The following is a 17,624-nucleotide window of genomic DNA, read 5'->3' on the forward strand; positions in this document are numbered from 1 at the left end:
AAGTGTGAATAGCTGTTCAGCACTACAACACTATAGCGTGCAGTAAAATGTTGGCTTGCACTGAAAAAGCCTTTGAAAATGTCCTTGTTAGGAAATCAAGGCATATGATAGATTATTCCCTTAGTTCTCTACTTTTCTGATCTGTGAATGTCCCAGCTGATTTCCTTATATTCTGAAATCTCATTGCCAGCATTTGGGAGAGAAGACAAAGACAAGAAGGATGAAAAAGATAAAGGAAAAGAACATAAAGGCCATAAAGATGGAGACAAAAAGGACAAGAAAAAGAAAAAAGAGAAAAAGGAGAAAAAGGTAAGATGAGAATGGAGGAATAGAAATGGCTCCAGGTAAAAAAAAAATGTCCATGCCTTCCATTACTTTTTGAGGGTGACCTTTTAATGCATAACATTTTCTGTAGACCTCATTCAGCTCTTTATCTCCTTTCATTATAATGTAATGTATAGGTGAAGGTGTTGTATTAAGAATAAAAATGTAAATTAAAATTTTGTATTGTTCAAATTCACTATTATGCAAACTCCCTGGTTACAGGTAGTTCTCAACTTACAAAAATTTATTCAGTGACCATTTGTAATTACAGAGGCACTGAAAAAAAGTGACTTATGACTGTTTTTCACACTTATGACCATTGCAGCAGCCCCATGGCCACATGATACACATTTGGATGCTTAGCAATTGGCATTTATTCATGACAGTTGCAATATCCCATGGTCATGTAAGACCTTCTAACAAACAAATTCAAAGGGAAGCCAGATTCACTTAATAACCATGTTAGTAACTTAACAAATAGAGTGATTCATTTAAAAACTTTGGCAGATAAGGTCATAAAAAGGGGCAAAATTCACTTAATGACTGCCTTGCTTAGCAACAGAAATTTTGGGCTCAATTGTTGTCGTAAGTCAAGGACTGCCTTTTGATCTAGCCATCAACTCTGACCTCAGCTCACATAATTTCCTTCTTGTAGGAAAGACTGAAGGAAGGAATGTTGCCCCGAGGATATACTGTATATCAAACAAAACAAATTACATGACATGTCTTAAAACTACAATATTGGTAGTTTTCACAAATATCTTAAGGACTGGAAGGGATTTTATGGGTTCACGGGCCATGTTTAATTCATTTGTGTTCAAATGAATGTGAATTTTGTTAAATCATAGTTACACTCCTCACTGTTAGTCAATTTCCTCTGGTGAAGTAGAAGACAGTATAAAAGCATACCATGTTACAAATACAAATACCTATAGAAGTGGCAGGAAAATCTTTTGTCTTTAATTCACTTTTTTTGTTGTCTGTTTTCCTCCTATTTGGCTCTTAGCCATGCTAAATTGTCAACTTGATAGAGCTGACCATTTGTTCAAAAGAATCAGCAGCACCACATGGAAGCCACAGGTCATAGCATCAACTTCAATGGCACCAAAACCCTAGCCACTATAGAAAACCCCAGCCACAGAATCATCAGAGAAGCCATAGAGATTGAAAAAAGACCTAAAATCTTGAATAGAATAGATGATTCCACTAGACTGTCTATCATTTGGAAGCCTGCACTCACAAACAAAAAAATCTCCACACCACTAGCCAGGCAAACACCTGGGCACAAACAAATCCCCCCTGATACCTCCAGCTCAAACACACCCCAACCAGGCACCCAGATGAAACTTAGCTTCCTAATAAAAGATAGCCGTCCATTTACTCGGAGCCAAGCTGCACTAAAAGCCTCCAATACAGGAAACACAATGTTGCCAGCCAATCAAGACAAAAAAAGCTACAAAACAGACAGAAGATATTAGAAACACCAATCAAGCAGAACACAGCAAACTCCAAGACCAATAAACACAGACCAAGACTGCCAACCAATCAGGATGAAAAAAAACCATTCTGGCACAGCAGTAGGCTAGCACCAAATTTAAAACAGAAACGGCTGTGAAAGTCTGACTCACAGACGAACACAATACAGAAGCCTGATGATGGCAGATGAGATTCTGCCGAAACGTTGCTACAACTTTAAAAGCACAACTATAAAGATGTGGGAAAATACCTGAATGGAAGGACAAGTAAAGGCAACACTGTTGTTATGTCTATCTAGCCAACGAAGAAGGTAATATTGATGATGTCTTCCAAAAAAAAAAAAAAAAGTTCAGAGAGACCTGAAGTTAGTAATGATGGGGAAATTGCTCTGGCATCTGTTGGGAAAAAAACCCTGCTAAGCATGGGCACTTTCCCTTTTGTCTTCTCCTTGACAGAGTAAAAGAGGAAAAAGAGAATAAACTATCTTTGTTTTGATCTAATCAATAGAAAATAATTAGTTGGGTAGTGGAAGTAGGAGGAACATTGGAGGAAAGCAGCCATGTAATGCTTGTAGTTCTTGGTTTTAAAGGAAACTCCAAGTGAAGTCCACAGTAACATGGACTTCAGAAAAAAAGGAATAAACTGATGTCAAGCAAGAGAAATGGGCTGGTAGAAAAATAAGAATTAGTGAAGAAGCAGATAAAAAGCAGGTAAAAAGCAAGAAGTAGTAATACGGATAAAAAATGGAAAGCTGCAAACAAAGACAAGTGCAAAGTTTAGATCAAATGCATAAATATACCTATCACAATAACAGTGCTTGCAGAAAAGATTTGGGAATTACAGTTGGATGCAAACTGAATATGAGACCTGCAAAGAAAAGAAAATTCAATTTTTTGACTGCATCAACGAAAGTATAAATTTCCATTCCAAGTACTCATTTTAATCTGTGCTGCTTTAGCCCATTTTTATTGCCTTGGTTCTGGACATTATACCTGTAGAATTCAGAAAATGGAATGGGATAAATGAAGGGTAACAAAGGTGATTGGAGTAGAAATTAAAACTAGTGAAGAGAGATTGGAGCTGGCTTTATGTAATCCTGAACTGAGGGAGATAAAATAGTATTCTTCAAATACTTGAAGAAATATCTCATAGCAAAAGATCAAAACTTGCTCTCCCTCATTCCAGACTGTAGGAGACAGAATAATGAATTTCAGTTAGTAGAAGACAGATTCTGGTTGAATGTTAGGTGGGAGGGGGGCCCATTCCTAATAGTAAGAGCATTCTGACAGGTGAACCAATTGCCCAGAGAGATGATGGATACCTCTTCACTGGATGTTGTCAAGTGGAAGTTTAGACAACCATTTGTCTGGGAAACTAATATTTTGCATTCCTACACTGAGCAGGGAAAGTTGGGCTCAATCTGAAGGACCTCTTCCAGCCCAATAATTACATTCTAAATCAGCCACAGTGGCAAGGTTTTACTGAAATTTTCACTTAATCTTCATGCCTCCAGAACTTTCATATTTGAGGCAGCAAGTATCTTCTACAAGGAGTAAATATATGCAGATAAATATGTCTGAGACCAATGCTGTCAATGCAGCGGTTTCTCTCTGAGACAGTTTAATATTTCTTACTCAAAATTGTCCTGGGTGGCAAGGAGAAAGGATTGAAAGGTGAAAAATCAGTGAAAGTTTAAGATAAATGAAGATGACTAGAGACCTTGAGAAAAAGGCAGATCATCAGCAAGGGTGCTTCAAAACACCAGAAACATCAATATCTTTTTAAAAAGTATATTTTCCATGCTTTTTCATGTTTAGATCAAGGTAGAGTTTCTCTTCTATTTCTCCTGATTGTCTCAGTTCTCCTCAATGTTTTCATGAAATCTGTGACGCTCAGGAATATGTTTTTGGGGCTAAATATTAGACATGTTCTGAATTGTGGAGAACTAAAACTTCTGTGTTTTCAATATGTATGGAAGGAATACACTGTGGGAATTTGAAACAATGGAAAGTGTGTGCAGTGTGATAGTTGCGGTCAGCAAATTTTCCCCAATTGTCACATATCATTTTCCAAAAACGTGGAAGACTGCATTGGTAAGCAGATTTAATAACTAATGTGCGGATCAACCTCTCATATTCAATTCACATTAATGCTTGGGTATTATGGTGGAAGAGAACGTGCAAGACAAACTGCCTCCGATATTGACTGATTAATATTCACTCCACCTGCCCTCCACCCATGAATCCCCCAAAATCTTTCCATAGGATCCTTTAACTTTCCAGATCAGGTTCTGGCAGGAAGAAAGCTCAACAGACAAGCACATCTGGATCTGTTTCCTACTGTGATCCCTTTTGTGTGCATATTTGAGGGTATATGAAACATGCCTCAGATATTAGAGTAGGAGGAAAACTGCCTAAAATTGTCTAAGTGCAGTAGGCATCATGCAGAAACCCTTTTAGAATAATGCATCTAAAATCAGTTAGTGAAGACAGATTCTTGGTAGGGGTGGAGAAGAAGTGTGTGCTAATCTAATCCGAAGCCTGACTTTTGTATTGAATTTTTATGTACTGTGATAACAAGCCAAGCATTAATCTTAGCCATGACTCAGCATTGAATTGTTTTAAATCTTGTATGAACAATTCAAGTTCAGTTGGCTCTTTCTTCTCTGTTATGAATATGAGTCAGCCTGGACCCAGCCAAGTTAACTAAAACAAAAAGTTAAGTAGGAAGAGGCAATGTAAAAATTTCCTTTGCAAAACATGGATTAAAGAAGGAAGTCATTCAAAGGATACGTTGTAAATGAGCTTTCAGAGTAGAGTAAGAGTGAGATAGAAAATTTGCCTTTTAAACATTCACCTTCTTATACCACAGCATTTTATGGCCTAGGGCATGCTAATATGTATTGAAGGTATGGGGAAAAAAGGTACTGGATGGCTTGCTTCAGTTCCTTTTTTTTCCTCTGAAGGGGTGTGGCAACTTTGGTTTATTTAACAAATGCTCAGTGAGATATATTCATTAGTCACTGCATTTAATAACTGTCACATAACTTTCTATTTATTGTACATGAAGTACATGGAAAAAATGCTGAGAAAAGGATCACACCCATTTAACAACTTAGTAGTGATAAATTCTAGCATACAGGAGCTCCTCATGATAGCCAGCATCATCCTGTCACAAGGAAAGTCCCATAATTACAACTCTCCACAGGTACCCCTCCCTTTAAATTAGCTAATTACTATAATAGTGTGAGCTGGCAAAAAGGGACATTGAAAAAAGGGACTTTGAACTTTGGCTGGGGAGTCCTAGATTAACTTCTATAATCACAAAGGGTCAGTACATGTGGGCGTGGGCAGGTCATTGTCTGGCAGGTTTGCATGACATGCTCAGCAGTGTTAAGTGCTCTAGGTAATTTCTGATTTTGCTTTTTCAGGAATCCAGTTATTGTTTTAACAATTTGTGTGAACAACTAGGCCCTCACATTAAGCCATGATGTGATTTGTTTCTTTGGATACAACTTGTGCTATGTATGCAGTCATTGTAGTTTATTAACTGAGACTTAAAGTTTAGGAGCCGTGTGAATCCAGCCAACGAGTCTAGATCAGCTTATAAACTTGTTCTGAAGGTAAAGTTGGGTAACCCATGCCTATGTTCAGTCTGGGATTCAAAATATGGATAATATCTGAGTATTATTTAATACAGAAAGATGCCATCCAAAGTCCATGGACCACTTTTGCTCCTCCCAAAGTGCTAATAAAGAATTTGAGGGCTGTAACTGGAATTGCATTGCTTTCTATAGCAAGAGGTTGGGACAGCTGTATTCCAAGATTAATACCAAGAGCTTTGGCTTCTTGTACAATAGTAATTTGAGACCTTAAACACAAAACCAAGTAGTAAAAGAGTCATTTAAGCAGCTTCAGTAATCAGCTCACACTTATTTCATCACACATTCAAACCTTCATGCCATCCCACTACTAGGTTGGCCAAGCTTTAGTCTTGGGGAGACAGATGCAGAACCTCACATGTGTTCCAGCAAGCTTCTTGATTCTATTTTTAATAACATTCTTGTTTCCTTTAGCACAGGATGCACTGTTTATAGGTTTGTCTCTGCCATTAAGTTATTTTCAGAGTTGGATGTTAAGCCTTTCCATTCTCTGTTCTCTGTTGCACTACCAACCTGTTCTTTTCTGCTGACAATTACTTAAGAGTTCATTGTGGTTCTACTTTAGTTCTTACTTGTTTTTCTAACCATGCAGCTCCCTAATCCCCTTCCCCAGCTTCTGCTAAAGTAGCACAGTATGACATTGTTTTTCCAACCTGGCATAACCATTTCTCTGACCTGCATCTTTCTTTTTTCTTTGCCATCTGCTCCATGTTATCCTATGTAAGAGCCGTGATGGCGTAGTGGTTAGAGTGCAGTACTGCAGGCTACTTCTGCTGACTGCCAGTTGACTACAGTTTGACAGTTCGATTCTCACCGACTCAAGGTTGACTCAGCCTTCCATCCTTCTGAGGTCGGTAAAATGAGGACCCAGATTGTTGGGAGCAGTATGCTGACTCTGCAAACTGTTTAGAGAGGGCTGTAAAGCACTGTGAAGCGGTATATAAGTCAAAGTGCTATTGCTATTGCTATCCTATATTTTTGCTGCCACCACCTCATTCTACCCTTCCCTAAACCAGCTGCATACTGGGCTAGAGAACAAAATTGGGTAAGTCAAACATGGGACAGGATGAGCCACCTTCTAAACCTGACTGTGTGTCCTGTCCTACAATATCTGCCAACAGGCACGAGCAATTTCCTCTGGTGAACTATATTTATTTATTTATTAAATGTTTATGCCTCTTTTTTCACTGATACCAGCGATAGTCCTGGTTCCCCTTCTCACCTCTGTTGATTCATATCTACTCATTTGGCTCATCTCCATTTGTCCCTATTTTGCTTCCTGCTGCTGCTGTTGCCGTCTGTACCAGGCTCCCTTCTTCTCAATTTTTATTGCATTTGTGGCTCTGGCGCCATTTTCTACCTATTCTACTCCAGCCACTCCTGTCTCTCATCCAATCTTTATCCCCTTCTACTGCTTTTATCTTCCCTCGCTCTACTTTTTCTTTCCCTACTTACTTTTCCACTCCAGCACTGTTCCCCCGGCTCCAGTCTCCATCTTGTCTACCCATCCACCTGACTTAAGGATGGGTAAAGCAAAAGCAACCAGAAAAACAAAACAAAAAACAAAACAGGGACAATACACTGAGATGGTTTTATTTTTAAATGAGGTGGGGAACAAACATAGAGCTTGTTATAACAGGGATTGTCTCTGTCTCCTCCCTATATTTTTTTTACTGTTTATGTGTATGAAATATTTATTTCATAAATAGTTGCTCTTTGCCCAGTGTTCTTTCAAAGGTAGGGAATTGTGGGAAGAGGTCCATGTGATTCATTTGAAACTCAGGGTTACTAAGTGGAGCTGGGGAACAGAGAGTACCTTTTAGGGAAAGGAGCAAACTGGGCTTCTTAACCTTCATCCTTACATGTACAAATCCCTAATTTCTTATTGTGGGAACAAGAAAACTATAAGCAGTTTGCCAGTAGATCGATGTATTTGTTACTATGCATACTGTGACTCTCTCTGTGGTGTGAGTTGTATTGTCCCACAAACTGAATTTTAAGCCTTCCATGAGAAAGCAAGGATTACATAGATTTTATTTGAGGGATTCTGCTTTGGAATAGACTTTCAAATATAATTGTAAGAATATAAAATCTGTGTGTCGCATTTATCTTTATTAGACATCACTTGAACAGATTTTATGAATTATGCACAATATTTTATTGTATTGTGACATAAATGTTAGTTCCAATATACAGTATAAGAGAACTGATTTCCTTTAAAAGTTTGATTGATTTAGTCTTGTAGATAGGTTTAACAGATTTTATGTTCTGCTCATTTTTGTAGATTAAAAGTCTTTTACAGAATTAGAAACCCAGGCATGTGGCTTAGTTTTATACATTTTAGTTAGAATTTATTTATTTTTTTTGTGTAAATTTTATTTGAGTTTTCACAAAAAAAATACAAATAAAACATCTTTTTTGAAAGTAGCGTAATCCCGGGTTACATTTCTTCGTACAGACACAAATTCAACTTCATGCTCATTTTTATGTTCTATTCCATATCTTATTACTGTTTTACATTTTCTACATAGCTTCTCCCCTCTTTTAATTTTCTCAATTTTATTTTAATTATCTCATAATTATCTCATCTCAATTCAAATCATTATATTTATATTTTTTGTCTGTCCTGTTTCAATTATCTATTATCTTTTCTCATTAAACAAAATTTCTCCTGTAGTTACTGATTGGAGTATGACGCCTTTATATCTTTTAAGTTTATCCATTTAACTCTTATTTAGGCTTCAATATATACCCTAAAGTTATAACATTCAATATAATACATAACTTCCATTCGGATTCTGCTTGGTACATTCTTAAAATACACACTATATTCTTAAACAAAGAAAAAGTTATAAATGTATGTAATTAAAACAACACATTCCATTCTAATTCAATTCTATCATTAATATTAATATTCATTAAAATTGTAACTTCTTTAACATTACTTTTCAATTAAATATCATACTTCTATGGGAACAATTATAAGCTTTCCATAATTAATCCCCCTCTCTTCACTTATATTTTATAATCATTAACTAATTAAGATGTTCCCATTCTTTCCTAGTTCAATTTTCTCATTTATTTTATTTCACTTATTTTATTCACAAACATTTCACTAAATTACACTAACTATTTTATCCCTCATTTTAATCATACATTGTTTCCAATTTTCTAAAGTTATTTCTATTACTAATATAACAATACAATCTTATGTACCTTTACAGAATCCCTTTTTCAGTTAACTTTTCACCCATTATCTCTAAATAGGTCCTGTTTCTCTATATCTTGGTCCTTTGTAACTTCTTTTCCTTTCCTTCTTCCCTCTCTTCTTCTCTCTCCCCTTTTTACCTCCTTGTCTCTCTACCTCTATTTCTCTCTTCTGTATTCCCCTCTTCTGTTGCTTTCCAGTATTATACTTATTTTTTGAATTATTTTTCTTTTCTTTGGTTGTTTTTTTAAGTCTTAAATTCTCCATTCTCTTTCCCCCCTTTCCTTTTTCTTCCCCACATAAAATTACTTGTTCATTAAAGATGGCTTCTTCTTTGTCCCAGTCTTCTTGTTTTGCAGACGTTTCTTGTTGTTTCTTAATTCCAAATCTCCATTTCTAAGAATTGAAAAACGAAGCCAAAAGAACCCTTCCCTTCTTGTGCATCTTCTTTGTACTTTTTAAGTTCCATTTTCAATTCATCCAGAAGTAGTGCCATTGTATAAATTTTTAAACAACCACCCGATTAATTTTAGTCATTCAAATGTAATTACCAAGAATCCAAAGATCACCAAATAATCCAAATACACCCAAGCTGTTTCTTTTTGCTCTTTTTTTCACTTTCTCTTCCTGGGGTTACTGTTTAGTTACAAAGTTTCAGTTAAAATGTATGTTTTAGAAGTATTGTTGAAGTTTTACTGTAGATTCTTTTTAATTCCAGGCAGTCTCCTCCCTCTTTCCAGATCCTGCCCTTATTCTTTTTCTCTCCCTTCCTGCTTATGAAAAAAAAAATTTAGTGTCCAGAAATCTTTATTATCCCTTTGACATTTTGTTTTATTTTCAGCTTAATTGCCTGTTGATGTCAAAGCGGATTTTTCCGATTTCTTATTTAAGTCTCTTAGTTGTCAGTATAGGGAAGGGGAGAGAAGAAAAAAACCCCAAACCTTTCCCTTTTCACTTTCCTTCGCTGCTTCCAACTCTTCTTTGGGAGCGATGTTATTTTTTTGTAAGTTTAAATTCCAGGGTACCTTAGTTGTTGCTTTTACAATTTAACCCGGTCAGCCAAAACTTTCACTTCTTATCTTCCTCCTGCACATTCTTTTCCGGTCGAGTTCTTCTTTGAGGTGGCCATTTCTGACCACCGCTGCAACCGCCTTTGGGAAAGGGAGTAATGGCCAGCTGAGGAGGAGAGATGCGGCTCTCCTCAACCCTGCTCGCAGTTTCCCCCCTCTTCACCACCTCTACGGGGTGGCTTAGGCCCGAAACCAGCCGGCTTGGGGCGCTCCAGTGGCGAGCCCAGACCGAAACCGCGCACGATCGCGGATTTCTGTCTGTTGCCGAAGAAACTTCAAACCGGAAGCCATTAGAATTTATTTCTATTTGCCTATTTTATTATACTGTATTATACATATGCAAATCATTAACTTAAAAAAATCTCTTTCTTTAGTGTTTCAAGAAACTAACATAATTCTTTTACACTCTATAGATTGTTTTTTCTCCATCTCTTTTTAAATTATTTCTGATCTAATGGGCTGAAGAGCTAATGCAGTTTGTATCTTTCAGTTGAACTAAAATAGCATGCCATGATTCAACCCAACAGTCAGTACTTCTCTGGTTGTTTTGTGACAAATTGGTAAGGATTTCTCACTCTTAATTACTTCATAATTCCAAAAACAGTATTAATTAATGATTAATATCAATATATTATCTTGATATATAATACAACAACCAATCATTATCATTGTCAACTTGGATAACCAGACTCTTTAATGGATCTTAAGAGGGTCACTACATACACATACATGTAATAGCTTCTATAAATGTGACATCTGCCCTCTCTTAATTTATTGCACTTCACAGTTCAATAGCGAGACTTACACTGAATGATTATGGGACACTTAATGCTACAGTCTAATAGATCTTTAATATAAAGAGCAGAGACAGGATATTCTTCTTTTTTTATTACTATCTGGCAAGAATGTCATTGCTTTCCCTCTTAAAAGAAAGAAAGATCCATTATAGCACTTCAAAAAAAACAACAACACTTTTTTGTCCTTTATTCTTCTTGCCTAATGGCTGAGATGATATACTGGGCTAAAATTTAGCATTTCCCCATGTAAAAAGTAAAATACATGTAGGCTGATAATAGAATGGCTTACAGCAAAATATAACATCATAGAACAAGAACAGAAGAGCCATAGGAAAATTATAATATATTCAAAGTTTAGCTACATCAATGTTGTTCTGTGAAAAGATTACAGTGTGTTGGCCTCACCTAAGGTCTAATTTGGACAGAAGATTGCCAATTCTGTAACTGAAAATCAAGGGAATTATATTCTCTCTCTCTCTCTCTCTCTCTCTCTCTCTCTCTCTCTCTCTCTCTCTCTCTCTCTCTCGTTCATCATGGAAACATTGCATATTACATGTTCACATAGTTGTTATTATGACATCTCTTTCTATTATTAGGTTGTATCATCTGCATGATGCCATAATGTTCCCCTTGCCTTCTTTTAATGCTCATGAATGTTAAATGGATACAAAAGGTAAAGATAAAGGTTTCCCTTGTCCAGTTGTGTCCAATTCAAAGAGGTGGTGATCATCTCTGTTTCTTAAGAGAAGGATCCAGCATTGTTCAAAGATGCTTCTGTGGTCATGTAGCCAGCAAGGCTGTATGCCAAAGCACACGGAAGGCTGTTATCTTCTGACCAAAGTGGTACCTGTTTATCTACTTGCATTTGCATGCTTTTGAACTGCTAGGTTGGCAGTTGGGTCTCAAATTGTCAATCTTCTCATTGACAAGCCCAGCATCTCTCTCTCTCTCTCTGTGTGTGTGTGTGTGTGTGTGTGTGTGTGTTCAAATTCTGAAGGAATGTTAATTGTTCCTTATCAAACTGAAAGGCTGTTTGGCAGAGTGTCACCAGATCATCAGATTACCCAAACCTTCAAATGTTCCACATTTTTCTGAACTTCTTAATAAAATGGTTTCTTGAGTTCGTCATTTAGGAGTCAGAATGAAATGCACAAATATAGAAGAGGTGTGCCTAGCTTAGCCATACTAGAAAAAGATCTTGGAAAAGTAACTGGTTACAAACTGAATGCGAGTTGTGTGGGTGCCGAAAAACAATTCATAGCAATTTTAGGTTGCTGCAGAGTATAGCTGTCCTATTGGAGGCAGTAATTATCTTACTTTATCCTTCTATGAAATGTTGGTTCCAGTGTTAAGCATCAAATTTTAAGATGACTCAGATAAATCGGGACAGGCTTAGAGAAGAGTATAATCTGGGGCCTGGAAATTAAGTTCTATCCCAAGAGATAGAAGTAACTGAAAATGTTTAAGAAAAACTGAACATGGTATAACAGCATTCTTCAAGTATCTTAAATTTAATCAAGGCATGGTTTGTACTGACCCCCAAAGCATAAGAAACTGAATAATAGATCTACATTAGCAGAGAGCAATTTCTGCTTTATTTCAAGAGACAAAGTAATCGCAGCAGTAAGAGTAGTTTTACAGTTGGAAGAGAACATGAGTTTTCTTTCACTAGATATATTCAGGTAGTGACTGAAAATCAGGGATGTTTTCATATGGATCCCTGTACTGAATAGGGGTTGGACTAGATGACCTAAATGACCCCTTCCAACTCTCTGATTCTCTCTCCACCAAGCTCATTACTGCCAGTTTTACTGTGATCAACCCTCTAAATTTGTAAGAAGGATTATTTTCCCATCATAAGTGTAGATGGCAGTGCCTGAATATCTGACTTTCTGTGTGAAAAATAAGGACTCTACCATTTAGGCGCAGGCTGCTACATACAGTGTAAGCTGACTTGCAAATTCCATGTTTTATCCTGCTGCTGGCCTAATCTCTTGGGTTTTGTTTTCTAGCATGGGCAAGATGATGACAGCTCCAGCAGCAGCAGCAGCTCTGACAGTGATTCTGGCAAGGTAAACAAATTTGAATAGGTACTTGATAGATCGAAGAGAAATATATAAATAATTAGAGTTGCCAGTTATTTTCACCAGCTTGGTATTCCCAGAGGTGTGGGATTTCATCAACTCCCAGACAGCAAGGATGGGCGATTTGTGGAATTATTAGAGTTGAAGATGGATTATCAATATAAAATGTTATCGGTTGAAAAAGGCTGTTTTTAGCTACTACTATTAATAGCCTTTCAGCAGTCCTGCTAGAAAACAACTTTCCTCTAGCGGTGTAGAAACATTTGAAGTTGCAAAAGTCCCAACTCTGAAACATCTCTCATTCCAAAATCCAGATTCTGACTTCCAGAAATCTAAATTGAAGTGAGCCATTCTCACTAAAGCAGAGTCAGGGCTGTTTTGCTTTTGTGCTTCCCTCCCTCCATCCCTGCAGGAGTATCATATTGAAAGGATAAATGATTTAAGGTCAAATGATGCTTTTCTTTTAATCATATAGACTCACAGTGGTGATAAGAAGAAAAAGGAAAAGAAATGACTTTGAGGCAGCCCACACCTTCTAACTGAATTGAAGTTCAACTAGTGAAGGGAATTTGACGGAGAAACAAAAATTATGTTCATTTTCTTCAAAATAAAATGTCTTTATTTTGGTTTACCTTAACATGAGGTGCTTGTTTTATTTTTATTTTTTCATTTTTGCTCGTTTGACTGAGGCTTTGTGTTAGGAATGATCAATAAATGAATGGAACCTATAATGAAAGATACACACTTATGCTCTTGTTCAGTGTACTACTGTAATAGGTTAGCCAACTAATCTTGTCTTCATATAGGTCATTGCATTCCAATTCCATATTTACTTTTTCATCCTCTACCCAATAGACATATACCATCAGAAATAGTATAGGGTTTCTTGCTTCAGCAGGAGGTTGGGCTAGAACAGGGGTGTCAAACTCAATTTCATTGAGGGGTGCGTCAGAGCTGTGGTTGACCTCAGGGAGCCAGGTGGGTGTGACCAACAGGATAGGTGTGGCCAGCTTGATGCCACTCTGCAAACTGCTGATATGTTTCCTCTTTGCGTTGGATAGACCAGGCTGAAGCCACACTGACCCGATGTTTCCTCTTTGCATTGGGCAGACCGGGCCAAAGCCATGCTGGCCCAATATTGACTGTTCGCATTGGGTAGACAGGGCCAAAGTGATGCGGGCTGGCCTCTTACATTTTCCAGGATGCACTGCAGACTGGATACAACCATATTGCAGGCCGCAGGCCTTGCGTTTGACACCCATAGACTAGAAGATCTCCAAGGTCCCTTCCAAATCGGTTATTCTGCCATTTAATAATAGTCTGTCATTAATGATCATATTCAGTCTGCTCTACTCTAGGAATAGTTGATCTGCAGGACATGACCTCTGAGGATGACTTTATTCAGGGGCAGGACATTACATTTACTTAAAATAAAAACTCGGTGTTGAATGAACCAGTGATGTCATTATTTATGAGGAGAAGTTTAAGTAAGGAACTGAAATAGCAATTGCAGTTGGCTGTATTAAACCTGGCGATTACATGAACAAGTAATCTTATATGGGGACTGGGTGCTACAAAATATGGTGGCAGCCATTTAAATGGTTTTAAAATCAGATCAGTGGAACCACTCATATAACCAGTGTGAACAATGTATTGATGGCAATATGGTAGGTCCATGATCAAATAAGTATATGAAGTCGTGGTTAAAATCAGCCTTGTAAGATAGGCCAGACTAAGAAATCAAAGCCATATAAGTATGAAACTGCTTTTATTGGAATAATTCTATAGCCAGGTTACAATGGCAATTAGGACCGGAATTACCATCATTAAGTGACATAGTTATACAGCATGGTTCATGTGGCAGTGTTGTTTAGTGAGAGCAGTCCTGGCAGTCCTGGTTGCTGTTGTTGTTAAGCAGGGACCTCACATAATTGATTGACTTCTGTTTTCCTGTCAGCTTCACCATTGATTTTGCTTGTGGGAAGCTGGCAAAGAACATGGGAAATCTTGTTCACATAATTGCTGTTTGTTGCAATATTGTAATTGCCAGCTAGGCACCAAACATGATTAGTGATCATCTGAATGTAGGGATGCTGCAATGGCCTGAACTCCAAGGACTGGTCATAAGTTCCCCCTGATTTAGAACCATCATAAGTCATTGCTGAACAAGTAGCTGTAACCTGAAGAATACCTGCATTATCAGAACCTTGCAAGTTTGGATGTCTTTCCCTCCTTCTCCCTTGTGTGAATTTAGGACTCAATCTGTGCTTATCTCATCATTGCCTTGGTAGTGGCTCTTTCTCCTTCTAGGCCAGGGCTGTCAAACTCAAGACCCTTGCATCACATGCTGACCACACCCATGCCCGGTTTAGCAAAGGGGAAAAAAGTCCCAATACATCACATGACGCTGCCGTGATGACATGAGTTTGACAGCCTTGTCTAGGCGAGGTCTCACCTGGCCTTTAGACTTTGGAACCCAGATAGCCAGCTATGCTGGCTGAGTCGTGTCCACTAGTCTTGTTGCAGGTTGGGACCCTGTTCTAGGCCATTCCCTACATCCTTTACAGTTAACACCATTAATTCAATTGCTTTATATAGTACACTGTGCAGTAAAGTAATCACATTGACTGGATTTGCAAACTCATATTAACTACCTAATTCTGCTTCAGAGTATGCAAACCTAGCTAAAACCTGCTGGTGGAGGACAGATGCAGGAAAAGACTATTTTTCTCTATTCTTTGCTATATGGTACCACTTTGTCACTCTCACTGAACTAATGATATACTATTTTATATAATGATATAATGATATACTGAACTAATGATATACTATTTTTTTCTTTCTATTTTTGAATAAGAAGCATTATTCTTAGCATTCTTCACTTATCTCATCTTATTTTAAACTTTAGCTGTCTTAACCTTATATTTAACAATCAAGGCTACCAGTCCACCTTATCAACACATAAATACACACAGATACACACACAGAGACAATTTTGCCCAAGCAAGGTGAATTAAATAAAAAAACACTGCCATGATAATGTGAGGAGAAATCTTGTCCAATGGTTGGCAGATATCTCCTCAAGTAAAAGTAACCCTTATGATAAGGCTGTGATTGGCCATGTCAACAACAACGCTTGGTACTCATTTTGATTTACACATTTTTCAATCAGCTATCATAGCAGATTGTTCTGCCGTAGGGACTTTCTGCCTTTAAACCATATACAGTACTATTTATCAATTGCCCTTTTAAAAGATTCCTGTCCACCATATGGAATAGAAATCACAAATTAACAAAATCAGTAGCATACAAAGAAAATGCACACAAAATGTTCTATAGGTAGCACTTACCCCCTTTGAGATTAGCGAAAATGTATCCCAAAATGAGTCCCATGTGTTGGAAATGCAAAAAAAAAAAAAGAGGGAACATATTACCATATGTGGTGGTCTTGCCCAGAGGCTCGAAAATACTGGCTTAAAATCAAAGATTGGCTACAGGAAATTACTAATGAACAACTAGACCTAGAACCGGAACTCTTCCTATTGGGGATCTTCAAAAAAAATATGCAAAGAGCACAAAATACTTATTATTACATATATTGACTGCTGCTAGAATTGCCTTTGCCCAATGTTGGAAACAACCAGATATACCTTCAGAGAAACTGGTCATACAAAAAGTTATGAACTGTGCTGAAATGGACAAATTAACGCTGAGTTCAAAAGATAAAGAAGCTTCAATATTTTATAAGGTGTGGAAACAATGGTATAGCTGGATAGAATGGAGATAGATTAAAGATAGATAGTTATCAAATATAAGTAACAGATAAAACAAGAATGTAATTATGCATAAATCAATACCTGTAGAGCACGAATTATTGTTATATGATAAGCACTACAAATTGTTGTTATTGAGTGATATATTTTTTATGTTTTTAATGTAATAAAATTCAATAAAGTCTATTTTAAAAAAAGATTCCTGTCTGTTTCCTAGGTGTGTTTTCACTAGCCTTAAGCTGCTGTAGTAAGAATGTATATAGAAGACTGGTTGTGGTCAATCTCTTGTCCTTTCCAGAAAGAGAATGGATTGATTAAGGCAGTTGTCAGTTTTAGGCAAGAAAGCTGCAAAGTTGTATCTATGTAGTTATTGGTAATAGAGGTTGATGTGAGGATACAGTTTACCTTTTTAAGGAGGGCTTCTTGGTATGGAGTACTCTGGTATGATAGAATTTCTTTGTGTATATGAGAGAATCAGTCTATAACTTCTCAATCATGACAACTTTATGATGTGTGAGCTTTAATTCCCAGAATTCTCTAGCATGCTGGCTAGTGAATTTAGGGGGTTGAGGTCTGCAAATCTTAAAAAGTTGCCAAGTGGAGAAACACTGGTCTACAACACTGAGGGAAGATTGCCATCTACTGCTTCCACTGGCACATTGCAGCTTCTGTTCTGGCTCTTTGGAGTAGCTCTTTCCAGCAAGTCTCACATCTGCACTATCTGCACTATCATCCTGCTCCTGCCACTGGTTAAACTACATGTAGTCCTCAATTAGTGACTGAAAATGGTTCTAGCAAAATGATCCACATGGAACCACATGACTGAGAGACAAAGATGCTGGGAAAATTGCTAATTGCTTCTGTCTCATTCAGATAAAGCCCTCTCATACAACCTTCTATGTCTGACCTGGTTTCTTTACCTTTTTTACCCTCTCACAAGCTATCTCTTCCTGAGGTGCTTTTTTTCCATAGACTGATTGCACTTCCCTAAAAAGCTAAGGGTAAGTCAACAAGCTCAGCTCTGATCTTAATTATTTGATGGTAGACTGCTAGTTGCTGGAAACTGAGCAGACCTTAATCAGTTTCAGGGATTGGTCACAAAGTTACTTTTTTTTAAACACTCATAATTGCCAACTATCTGAGGCAATTGCTAAACAAGGATTATTTGTATTATATTTTAATGCTGTAATTACTCTAATAAATAAAAGCATTATTTCATTTGAGGTAGAAC

At 37.3% G+C, this 17,624-nt stretch overlaps 1 protein-coding gene across 3 annotated transcripts in view; it reads left to right on the forward strand.

Annotated features, from left to right (window-relative positions):
- FAM114A2 (family with sequence similarity 114 member A2) overlaps window positions 1-13,257 on the forward strand; it is a 39,819-nt gene extending 26,562 nt beyond the window's left edge. For all 3 annotated transcript variants that reach the window (XM_087955115.1, XM_026685809.2, XM_026685801.2), the window contains 3 exons: window positions 191-309; window positions 12,549-12,608; window positions 13,096-13,257. The gene's annotated coding sequence lies outside the window, so the exon portion shown is untranslated. The remainder of the gene's footprint in view (window positions 1-190; window positions 310-12,548; window positions 12,609-13,095) is intronic.
- Window positions 13,258-17,624: the final 4,367 nt, after the last annotated feature.

This window comes from Notechis scutatus, chromosome 2 (assembly GCF_049901735.1).
Source record: "Notechis scutatus isolate UNSWTSFEM ecotype Mainland chromosome 2, rNotScu1.2, whole genome shotgun sequence".
Lineage (NCBI taxonomy): Eukaryota > Metazoa > Chordata > Lepidosauria > Squamata > Elapidae > Notechis > Notechis scutatus.